The 12,448-nt window shown below is 34.8% G+C and overlaps 1 long non-coding RNA gene across 2 annotated transcripts in view; it reads left to right on the plus strand.

The window, feature by feature from the left end:
- LOC131277971 (uncharacterized) overlaps window positions 1-12,448 on the plus strand; it is a 193,287-nt gene that overhangs the window by 135,761 nt on the left and 45,078 nt on the right. For both annotated transcript variants that reach the window (XR_011649669.1, XR_011649672.1), the window contains exon 3: window positions 8,981-9,090. This is a non-coding gene — a long non-coding RNA (uncharacterized lncRNA). The remainder of the gene's footprint in view (window positions 1-8,980; window positions 9,091-12,448) is intronic.

The following is a 12,448-nucleotide window of genomic DNA, read 5'->3' on the forward strand; positions in this document are numbered from 1 at the left end:
CATTTTTAGGATTGTTGTCAAGTTTGCAAAACTATAAATATTCTTTCACATATGTATTCTAAGACTTCAGGGCATTTAAATTTTTCCCATGTAGTTACTGTAGCTTTTTAAAAATATGGCTACAAGTCCTTTGACTCATCTTCCCTTGAGAAGTGGAAGTCTATGTTTCCTCCTTTTGAATCAAGGAGGGCTTATGCCTGCTTCAAGGAACAGAGTATGGTAGAAATGAAGCTATGCCACTTCTGAGTCTCAGTAAAAAAATGCCAGACTCTGAGCCTGAATCTCCTTGTTAAAAGTCAGGCTACACAGAGACTGCCATGCTGTGAGGAAGTTCAAGGTACATGAAAAGGCCATGTGCAGGCTCTCTGGTTGACAGTCCTAGATAAACTCAATCTTCAAGTCATTATATTCCTGGTGCTAGACATAGGAATAAGGAGCCTTTGAATGATTCCAGTTCCCAGTCATTTGAATCTTCCCAGCTGAGACTCAAGATATGGTAAAACAGAATTAAGCTATCCCAGCTATGTCATGTCCAAATTCTTAGCCCACATAAATAATCATCCGTTTACACCAGTAAATTTTGAAATGCCTTGTTACACAGCTGGGTAAAGCATGAAGAGATGCTAATTTTAACATGATGAATTAACATGCATCACCAGTTGATTATCAATGTTTTCCTCATTGTAGTGTTATATTATTGAATGTTATATTATTTTCATTGAAATTTTTTTCTGTAAAATGACATGAATAATTTTATTAATAATAATAAAAATGACTCCAGATGTGATTGAGCAAGAACATTTTGGACTGAGAGAAGGGCATGAGCAAAGCTGAAGTCTAGCATAATGAGGGGATGCATTTGGATAGAGTATAGTGAAAACATTGGGTAGCAGTAAGTAATAAGACTGGGAAATTGAATCCTAGTAAAGAGGAGGGAAAATGTTTCAAATGATAGCATGTGTCTGAGAATAGATTATTAAATACTGATAAGTGGTTGAGGACAGATTAAACTAGGAATGAGGGACCTGGTGATAGATCACTAAACAATCAAAAGATAATATATTGTTTGGTTAAGATTTTTAGCATTAGAATCAGAACAAAATGTTATTTTGAATCTTATCCACATATTAGACAAGATTTTTGTCAGCAGTTAATTATATATTAAAGTGATTGCCAACCACAGAAAAACCTTCCTAAAATTGAAGTAAATATATTCCCAACTCAGTTTCTTCTTAGTTCTAGTCTCAAAAATGCCCATGGTCACATCAAATGCCATCTAATATGAGGAGTGTGATGGAGGGTGACTCAGGGTGGATAGAGATAGGAGTCTTAGTTAATTGAAGTTGAATACTTTTCTTTTTCCTTTTCAAATCTAATAATATATATAATCATGAAAACACATTACTAGGCTTCCTCCCAGGTTGTTGGAAAGTTCCTGTGTAAGTGAAGGACTTTGAAACTTAAACCTCATTAGCTTCATGATGAAACTTCTTCTGCTAGTGGATATGTGTGTTTTGTGAATTAGGTAGTGTCATAATTACAAAAGAGGTTGAGTATCATGAGGATTGACAGTCATTGATTTTAGCAATTAAGAGTTCATTGCTAAACTATGAGGTCAGTTTCCAAAATGACATGATGGGGTGTAGGAGTAGAAATCATATTAGTGAAGGTTCAGGAATGAAGAATTTAGCTGGATGAATTCCGGGAAACATCCCTCTGGACCTGGGATTTAAATTTTTTCCTGGCTCAATGCTCATATAATGGAATTCTCTTTAGATGGGAACCAGAATTTAAATATGTTAGTGAAGCTTTTAGATCTAATACTGTAAAGAATTTACAATTGTTATGCTTGTGTAAGTGCTCATTTAAATTTTGAATAAAGAGAGAGAACCAGCTGAGCACATCAGGTGGTAACTCATAACAACCACAGTTAGCTTTCAGAAGGAAAGTGCTTTGACCCTTCATAAGCTCGATGCTGCCAAAATACTCATGGCTGCTGCAACTGATGGGCCCTCTGATAAAAGGACCTGTTTTTATCTATATAGAGAAAGATGAGTCAGGGTCCCAGGGGACCTTCAAAAGGCCAGGACTACTCTACACTTTGAGGAAAATTGATTTGAAAGGGGATAAAGAGAAAGAGCCTCAGCTAAATAAGGAAGTAGGGACAAGGAAACATTTAATTTAGAGTGGAAGAGACTTGAACTTACTTTTTACTAAAAGGGAAGAAACCAGAGTTGAACTAGCAGTGGAAGAAAAGGGAATGTGAGGGGATAATTTGTAAAGCAAGGTAGATGGCAAAAGAGGATAGAATAAATGATGGGTTCAAATTGAAGATAGAAGTAATTCACATCCCTGTTGATTTTCTATCTACTTGTTCTTTCAATTGTCATATCTTCTAGATGAATTGGCTCTTTTATCATTATGAAATGCTCTTCTCTATCCCTGGTAATATTCCTTGTTGAAAAGTTTACTCAGTCCAATATTAATATAGACAATCAAGTTTTCTTATGAGTAGTGTTTGTATTGTATACCTTTTTCCATCCCATTCTTTACTTTCAGATTGTATATGTGTTCACATTTAAAGTGGATTTCTTTAAAAGCATATATTTGAGTCTTGTTTTTTTACCCAGTCTGACAAATCTCTATCTTTTAATTGAAGGATTTAGGCTACTTATATTTAATGTAATTATTGGTATAATTAGGGTTAAATAATCCATCTCTATCTGTTTTTTATTTTTTCCCATTTCCATCTGTTCTTTGCTACTTTCCCTCTTTTCTAATTTTTGATTAATTGAATTTTTATTACCCCATTTTTTAGTGTTCCATTTATTTAGTTTATTTCCATTATATTTATATTAATTATAATTCTGTGTTTTCATTTTTAGTGGTTGCTTTGGGTTTATAATATGTGTCTGTAATATATCATGGTTTACTTTAAAATATTAAAACTCTTTGGATATAATATAAGCAGCTTATAATGGTATACTTTATTTCCTGTCTTATCCTTTGTGATACTGTAATCATCATTTAACTTCTTTATCTATTATAAATACCACAATGTGTCATTGTTCATTTTTCATGAGTCAGTTATCTTTTAAAGAAATTTTTTTAAAAAGAAGAAAAATATCTTTTTATACTTACGTATTTCTCATTTCTGGCACCCTTTGTTCATTTGTGTAGATCTAAGTTTTCATCTGGTATCATTTTCCTTCTGCCTGAGAACTCCCATTAATCCTTTTGAGCAGTACAGCTTTGCTATCAACAAATTATCTCATGCACTCTTTGCAGAATATAGAATTCAAAGAGTACAAAGTGTAGAATTGATTTTTCTCTTGGCACTTTAAAGATGACCTTCCATTGTCTTTTAGCTTGTAAAACTTCTGGCAAAAAGTCTGTTTTTCACTGGTTTTCAGCAGTTTGTTATGTGCCTTGGACTGGTTTTCTTTGTATTTATCTTATTTAGGGACCATTGAACTTGAATTTGTGCATTTGTAGTTTTCATCAAATTTGGGAAAAACTTTTAGCCATTATTTCTTCAATTGCTTTTCTTTTTCTCTCCTGTTTTCTGGTCTCCAGTTATACATAGGTTAAAAAAAAGAAAAAAACACTTGTTATTCTCTCTCAGATAACTATGACCCTGCTATTTTTTTTTTTTCAGTCTTTTTTCTCTCTCTGTTTCATTTGGAGAATTTCTACTGTAGTGTTTTCAAATTCATTGGTCATTTGTTCTGCTGTGTCTAGTTGGCTCTTAACCCTGTCCAGGGGAATTTTAAATTTTGATGCTATTTTTTAAAATATATCTAGAAATTATATTAGGATATTTTTATTTTTTCCATTTCTCTTTTCATAGTGTTCATTATTTCTTTTAAATTTTTGAGCATATTGAGCACGTTGACAACAGCCATTCTAATTCCCATGTCTGCTCCATTTATGGTTCTGTTTCTATTGATTGATTCTTCTCTTTCATACTAGACATATTTTTCTGTTTCTTTGCATGTCAAAAATTTCTTTTAGATGCCAGATATTGTGAATCTTTCAATATTGACTGTTGGATATGTTGTGATCTTTAAAGATTGTTGGAATTTGCTCTGCTAGGCAGTTAAGTTACTTATGAATGAGGGTGATTATTTCAAGGCTTTTAATAAAGGTCTTTAGGGCAGGTGTAGAGAAATCTTTGTTCTAGGGCTAGCTAACCCCCTCTACTAAGGCATAATCTTCTGGAGTCCCTAGTCAATTCCCTATGTATATAATGAGATCTTTCCACTCTGAATTGTGAGGCTTAACCTATTATCAGCCTTTGCACTCTGAGAATTAATTTACAACTATTTGGCAATTATTTTCTTCCTAATTTCATTGTGTTTCATACTGTGCATACAAGATTGTTTTTCATTCAAGTCTGCAGGGCATACCAAGGCAGATTTCTAGAACTTTGTGACTTCTTTGGTAATCTGCCCCACAAATTATAGTCACTTTAGCCTCACTGAACTCTGATCTCTTTCTCCTTAACTCACCAAGACTTCCAGCCTCTGTATGCATTCAGTCTCCCTCCTTTATGGTTTGGAAATTATCCCCAGGCAAAATGGGGGGCAATTGTAGGCTATTCCATTTGCTTCCCTTTTCTGAGGGATCACAGCCCTGCATTATTGTCCATATCTGAAAACAGTTGTTCCACCATTTTGTTTAGTTTTTGAGTTATTTACAAGGAGAGGATAATTCTTGACCCCATCACCCTCTACAAAGGAAAGTTACTGTGAAGCTATGAATGATTAAAAGTTATAGAAGTTTATAGAAGTAAACTTAAATATGGGCTTAACTATGAGAACATATGTATAGTTATTTGTATTGGGTGGCCTAATCTTATAAATTTATGCCTAGTGTATTCATAATGTAATATTGAGGTTATTTTAGAATATAGTATTATTTCAAGTTCCTCATGATAGATTCAGAATCTTATGAATAGTATTTAGTATAGCATTTGCATGCAATTTTGTCATTTTCTAAAAATGCTGAATTTTCCAGTACGTAATTAAACAAAGCAGGGTTACCAAGCATGAGCATTGTTATAATAGGAAATGCAGAATTTGTGGAACTTTCTTCAACTTAGTTTTGTGCTTGAACATATGATTATGTTGTTACAGCAGCAGAGAGAAGTCGGTGACCATGACATTGAGGGCCAGGACCCAAGACTTCTGAGAAGGAAGGTTTGTTAGCCGGCTGGGCCCAGCAGGCTTGGCCAAAGAACAGAGCCCTGAACAGGATTTCTAGGTCCCTTTTACACAGGGGACATAGAAGTGGGGGTCAAGCAGTGCTTTTATGCAAAAAGGACTTTCTTTGTTAGTTTCTTAGAGTTTTAGGGATTTGTTTGGATACCAGGTAGGTTTGGATTAATATATCACTCACATTCCCTCTGGATGTAAGTTCGAATACACATTCAGTCTGGATCCTTCCTGAATATTCAAAGCCTAGAGAGCCTATATCACTTAATTGGCTTTCCAGAAAGTAGGCAAACTTGGATATAGAATTAGGTAAGTTTGAATTCATGCACAGGCCATATTAATGTGTGTGTATGTGTGTGTTTATATGGATTTTTAAACTTCTCAGGACACTTGCAGTAGTTAGGGCTTCTAAAGGTCTTAATCTCTCTTTGCCATAATATTTTAAAAAGAGTGGAAGCTAAGTTCAACTATAAATTTGCTTCCAAATTCTCTTGATAGTCTCATGCAAAATTTGAGTAGTAAAAATAGAGTTTATTCATGTTTGTGGTGTTCTTCTAGACCACTGCTTTGCAATTCTTTACTGATTTTGTCAGATATTTATTATAAAGCTTAACATTATATAGCAGTTCTAGTTGGTTGGAAGCCAGTATTTCCAATTATACATTCTTTTTTCTGAAAATATTAGATTCTAGGTCAGATGCTCCATACTTTTTGCTTGTGGGTCTGATCCAGCCTGTAGGCATAATTTTTCAGCCTATACACAGTTGATCCATATATTGTTTATTTTTATCTCTAGCAATCCTGTCATTCAACATTTTTTAGAGCTGCCGACTTCAGATGAGGCATAATTTTGCCAGATTGTCATTCTTGTAATAGTTCTCCATTCCAGACATTAGCATTCATTTAACTCATTCAATATGTATTTATTATGACTTTAAACCTGGCCTCTTCATTCCGTTTTGCACTTTCTTGACCCCTGGTCTAGAGAGAAAGCAAGGAGAGGGAGACAACTTAAAAGGACTGAAAATTGGTCCTTATATAGGTTTACACATTTTTTGTTGTTGATTTTATTTAAGGTTATGAATTTGAGAATCTTAAGGTTTTTAAGGAAGGACTAAGCAGTTGTATTCATCTTAACTCAGTGGTCATTTTCCCAAATGGTTGAAAGTGAATAAGGGAACAGATAACTTCCATTCCTCCAACTACACTGTAGGAGACAGATCAAGAAGGAGGGTGGAAGAGGCAAATTTCTATGGAAAACGAAGCTACAGTATGGAGTACATCTATTTCCTTTTATTTCTCCCTCAACTAGTGGCAAAAATCTTGTTTCTCCCTTAAATTAAACTTTTGCCATGGCAAAACATTTAAGAGAAAACCCTGCTGCTACCATGAACAGTGATTCGCCACAGATAAAAATTCGTTGGCAGAAAGTAACTTCCTTCTTGATGTACATAAATGGGAAATACATAAAAGGAAAGTATATGAAAATGTATCAGGCTATTTTATTTTACATTCACCTTGGAAAAAGAGAAGCTCAATAAAGTTCAGAAAACATCTTACTCTCACATCGTTCATTTCTCTCTCCATTAATGTGCTTTTCCTTCGGGCAACATGGATAAGCTGCATCTTGGAACATATTGTGTTTGGAGAGGCAATGCTATAGGTTGGCCCATCTGGTGGGAGAGCTTGTTTCCTTTTTTAAAACCTTGCCTGTGTGTTATGACATCATTCCTTATAAAGGTAGAGATAGATTATTGTGCACATATAACATAATGAATTTATATGAGATATAGTGACTATCCCATGAGTGAGGGAACAAGACATAATTTGGAGTTGGAACCTGGAGTGATTTATGAAGGTCATTGTCTTACAAGTTCAGATGCTTTCCATATGGCGTCCGAGAAACCCCCTTATGTACTGTATGTATAAAACATATGTAGCAAATTAGTTTCACTTACTTTTTTTAAAAAGAATATGTTTTGGTTTAAAAATGACAGTGTCTTTTGTTTATCTGGTCTGTAAAACATTACACTTTTTTTCCTAAGAGAGGAGTTATTTGTTAATAAAGGACTGAGAGTTTTTAAATGAAACAGAGAATGGAGTGTGAGCCCCTTTGACGCTGGGTCTTGCTGTGCCATGGGTGCCAGAGTCTTCCATCTCATTGGATTTATGGCTTAACTTCTGTATCACACTTAACTTGAGTGTGCTCAGCAGTGTGACCTTGTCTAGGATGAGGAAAAATGGATTGTTCATTTTCCAGCTGCAGTGTATTATGTTTCTATCTAATTGCATTTTCAAATAGATGTGAAGATGCAACTACTTCTATTTAAAAGGAAATTGCTCTACTTAAAGAAAAATGGACATTGAATTTGGAATAATATTCAAAATTGAAAGTATTTTATACCTAAAATAATAATCTTTTGTTTGGCCTAAACTGAAATCTCCCTGAAAGGATTTTTTTTTGCATTATTGTTTTAAGTGTGAAGACTTAAAAGTGTATGTGCCCTTCAACCTCTAGTCCAGTATTTATAACACTTCAGCAATTGTTTGACTTTGCAAAACTTTCTCCCATCAGAATGTATAGCATGCATATTACATTTTAATTCTAAAAAGCATGTGTGGTTTTCCAAATTTTATTTCACACTTTAAAATTTTATAATACACTTAAAAATTTGGAAACTCACAGGGATGTCACAAAACCAAGATTGGAAATCATTGGAGATACAACCGCCAAAGCAAGCTATAACCTAAACATTTTTGTTGGAGAAGAATTTCTTGCATTATTAAACACATTCCTGGCTGGGTGTATGCAGTTGATTTGTATCTCATATATAGTACCTCTACCTACTGAAATATTCAGCTAGGTGTTATATGGTTTTCACGGTTATAAATTTCTAAGTTATACATTACAATAGTGTAACAATTGTTCTTCCTTGTTTGAAAACTCTAATTTTGAAAAATGTTCCTTGAAGATAAAAGTAAAACCTAGAGAATTACACAACTTTCTTTTTAGTAGGACTAGGGCAAAGCATCTAGAAAATCACAAACTAGAGTTAGGAGAAAATTAGGATTTGAACACAGAGCTGTTTAGTTTTCAAACTTTAGATTTGCTCTGAAATGAATATGTATATAAATGTGTATGTGTATGAATATGTGTACGTATTTTTATATGGATACCATATGCATATGCATGTACACACCTTCTAATTCAGTAATAATTTCAAATTATCATTAGGTAATTGGTTTATGCCAGCCCATTCTTTCAAGGTATCTACAGACTCCAAACCAATATCACCAAAGACTTATAAGTGTACTTAGTTACTATGAGATATTTGGGGTCTGTGTACCAGGATGTGTGACTTATCTTCTTATTCCTGGAGAGGGAAATAAGAATTGTTCAGGGACGTTTTAACAATTGTTTTGACAACTCCTTTCCTAGATGTGCTTTTCCTGTGGATAAAGAAGGGGTGCTGGTTTTTGGAACTGTCAATTTAGCTTTTTCAGAATCATTTTAATTCATTTGCTAGAATGAATTTTCCCTTCATATAAGCAGGCAAAATTTTATCTCAGTATAAATCTTACTCTTTCTTCAGTCTTCTTCTAACATACAAGATCACAGCTGTGCACTGTATCTGCACAGCAAAGTCAATTGCTGCTATAGTAGTGCGATTTGGGGTGTGAAGAAGTAGTCCAGTAGCAGATCCTCTGGATGCCTTTCTCCTTGTTTTCTGTGTTCTGACTGTGTGTGCCACATTGTTTAGCAGATTTCCATGGGATCCTGATTGGCTTTGGAGGCTGAAGAAGTTAAACGACTCTGTGAAGTCTGCACATCTGCTAGAGTCATGAATGGCTTTGGGGATGAGCTCATCAGCAGGTAGGTCAACTAACTACTCAGTCCAGCTATCATCAGCCAGATTCACTACCGTTGCCCCACTGTGAATTACTAATGTGCCTCATTGGACATGAGATTGGGTACTCAGCCAAAGAGCTATTTTCCTCCTGTTCTAAGGCAGGAGTGGGAATGAGGATGGGGTAGAAGGGGAAATGTGAAAAACCATTTCTAAGGGCTCTGTTTGAGTTGCTCACATCAGGGTGTGTAAAACAAAACAAAACAAAATAATACAAAAACACACACAGGCAGAGATCAGGATGCCTTAACTAATTTCCCCAGAGGGAGGACTCACTAGGTATTGGGGGAGGTTGTCAAACCAAGATTTTTTTCTATCTTTGTACCAGTCTTTCTCAAATTGTCTTCGCAGAGACTGCTGGTGTTCATTTACATGATTTATCACTAAAATTTAACAAAGGTGCATTTCTCTGACTCACAAACTCTCACAAATACAAGGAGACTATATGAAACAAACTAACATTATGGCTAGAACCTTGTCAGCATTACTTTTTTCCCCATAAATTTTTCTTAAGCATTTAAATTAAGTCCATGTTTATTAAACACTGCCATTTGTCAGAATGCTAGGGTGGAGATATATGAATAAATCATTCACAACTCCTGCCCTTGATGATCTCCCAGTCCAGTGGAGTGGAGAGACACATGCATACTTTCATCATGTTGGGGAACAGTGGCAGATGAGCCATAGGAAATGACTATGAATTTTTTTAAAATTGCAAATTAGATTTTCTCAAACATTTTTGGAGATGCAGAGATTTATGTGAAGAGAGCATATTCAAATTTTCCTTAACCAATATTGTCACAGTTTTTGTGATGGGGCAAAATATTTCAACTCTGAAGTTAGACTTAAATTTCAACTCATAAGCAGAGCGAATTTCTGCATTTCAGCTTCCTTATCTGCATTGTGAGGGTAATAACACTTCCTGTGCAGGTTTGTTGAGAGAGGTCGTGTGTGAACAGTGCTAACACCTACCTAATGATGCCTGAGCTCTCTTTGCCACTTTTCAGCCGGGTTGGTGGTACAGCATATTTTTGGATACTAATGATTCCATAAGAATTATTATTGATTGGCACAGAATGTGGGACTATGGCATTGTATGAGACTAAGGAATTTGCTAGTTGTACCATTATTTTATCCTTGTATTTACTTCTTCTGGTGTATTTTCTTGTGATATTATAGAATGAGCTATAAAGTACCACAGGAGTCGTCTATTGTTGCCTCCTTCATTTTGCATTTGAGACGTAGAGGCTGTAGTCTGCTTGTTAATTAGTGGTAGACCTGCGAGAAGAACTCAGATGTGTTGAGCTCAGAGACCTTTTCCTTATGTCATCAGTTCCCTTACCTATGCTTGCTTCTGGTGAGCTACCAGTTGCTGCATGGCCTACTTTGTAGTGTGCACACTGTACTTTACACATCAGGCTTCCACATGGTGGTGATGATTATCATTACTGTGATTGGTTACTCTCAAAATTTCCTATTTCAGGAACTTATTTTCTTTATTGCTTCATTGCTCACTTAGATTGAAAATATTAATGATCTCTGAGGCTATGATTAAAAATAAAACTGTGTTTATTTTTTTTTCAGTAGACTCATTTTTCCCCCTAAGAGCTGGCTTTGTTTCTTTTAAGTTCTCAACTTTTAAAAGCATGCCCCTTTTCACTTGTATGTTAATGTTTTTCAGAAATATTCATTAAATGGATCAAATTTTCCACCACTTTCAACTCTAGAAAACAAAACAAGTTGAATCATATCAAAAGCAAATAGTCCACAGGGATAATACAAGTATAATGCTCTTTCTAGATAAAATTAAAAAATTTGGTGGGCATATTTTATGAATTCTATAGGGGCTGGTTAAATACCACTGAGGAAACAAAGTTTATCATATAGAAATCCAAAATACATTTTTTTTTGTAGCTTTCAGTCCCTCACTTTTGAAGAATGTATTATGAAAGTAACCCATTGATACATAGGAATGTAATTTTTGCACTGGGTTATCAGGTTATGAATCAACTTAGCTGTTGTATAATATTACATTTATTTTAAGATTTATTGCTTTTGAAATACACAATGAACTTATTTCCACACATACTGGAAATTCAATCACAACATATATTACTACCAAATAATTAGTTAAATATACTTGAGTTTGTGGATAGTTTGTACTCTCAGCCTTTCAAAGCACCTCATTGATGAGAGGTAGCTACTACTTAAGCATTTCTTGAAGACCAGCACTGGCCTAGGAATTCCTCAGAGGTCACCCAAGAACACCCTTTGGAGTGGTCACTCTAGTCTATGATAAAGGCTCTGGTGATTGAATGAATGCTATTTATTGTTATTTTCTGATATTCCCTTTATGAACTTCTGTTTATAACATTCAGTACATAGAAACTTACTGGACATACTCATTTGTTACAGAGCCATTATTTTTGTAATTTTTGGCTTTTTACTCATATAGTATATTCTTCCTGAAAAAAAGTATAAAAGGTAATGGGAAACACAAGAACAGGGGAGATAGTTATTATTAGCAAAATTTTAAAGAAATTCTCTACAGCTTTTTCCCAAGTTTCTTAAGAATTGCAAGATAATCCATAAAGACTTTGGTGGATGAGGTTACGTGACTGCTTTTGAAGTTGATATTGCAGTTCTAAGTTTCAAATTTATGTTACTAAAATGACATAGAATTCCTTTTTTCATTTTTGTAGAGGTCATAGACTTCATAAAATCAGGTGGGCAAGGTTCATCAGATCTGATTCTGGAGGGCATGTCCATTCTTGAATCAACAAAAATGGTTTTTGCTTTGCACTGTGTTGTCTCCAGTGAGTTCTTTAACAATTTTCCATGTATTTTGGGTGTAGTTTACTTAGGACTTTGTTAGATAGTATGATTTAATGAGCGGTACAAGGGACTAGGATTGGAGGATCTGCAATCTATGCTGAGTTGTGTGGCCTTGACAGAATAACTTAACCTCCTTGAATCTTGGTGTCCATCTATAAGATGGAGATAACACCTCCTTAGCCTTCCTCACAGTGATGCTGTAAGGATCAAGTGAGATAATGTATGCTCTTTGTAGAATGAAATATAAGTTACTTCTGTCATTATTAATACAGAACGTGGTTTCTTCCTTTGTTCTACTGTGGTTATTTCCAGCTTACCTCAGCCCTGAGCCTGATGGCTCTACAATTGTGGCAGTGGTTGGAAGAACGGAGTTTTGTGTGTGTTCCAGGACTCCTTCTTGGGATGTTCCTTTTCTTGGTTAGCATCAATGTAACCTCTCCTTCATGTAAATTGAGATAATCCTTGGGATAATTCTTTAAACTATCTCAA

Source organism: Dasypus novemcinctus, chromosome 1, assembly GCF_030445035.2.
Source record: "Dasypus novemcinctus isolate mDasNov1 chromosome 1, mDasNov1.1.hap2, whole genome shotgun sequence".
Taxonomy (NCBI): Eukaryota; Metazoa; Chordata; class Mammalia; order Cingulata; family Dasypodidae; genus Dasypus; species Dasypus novemcinctus.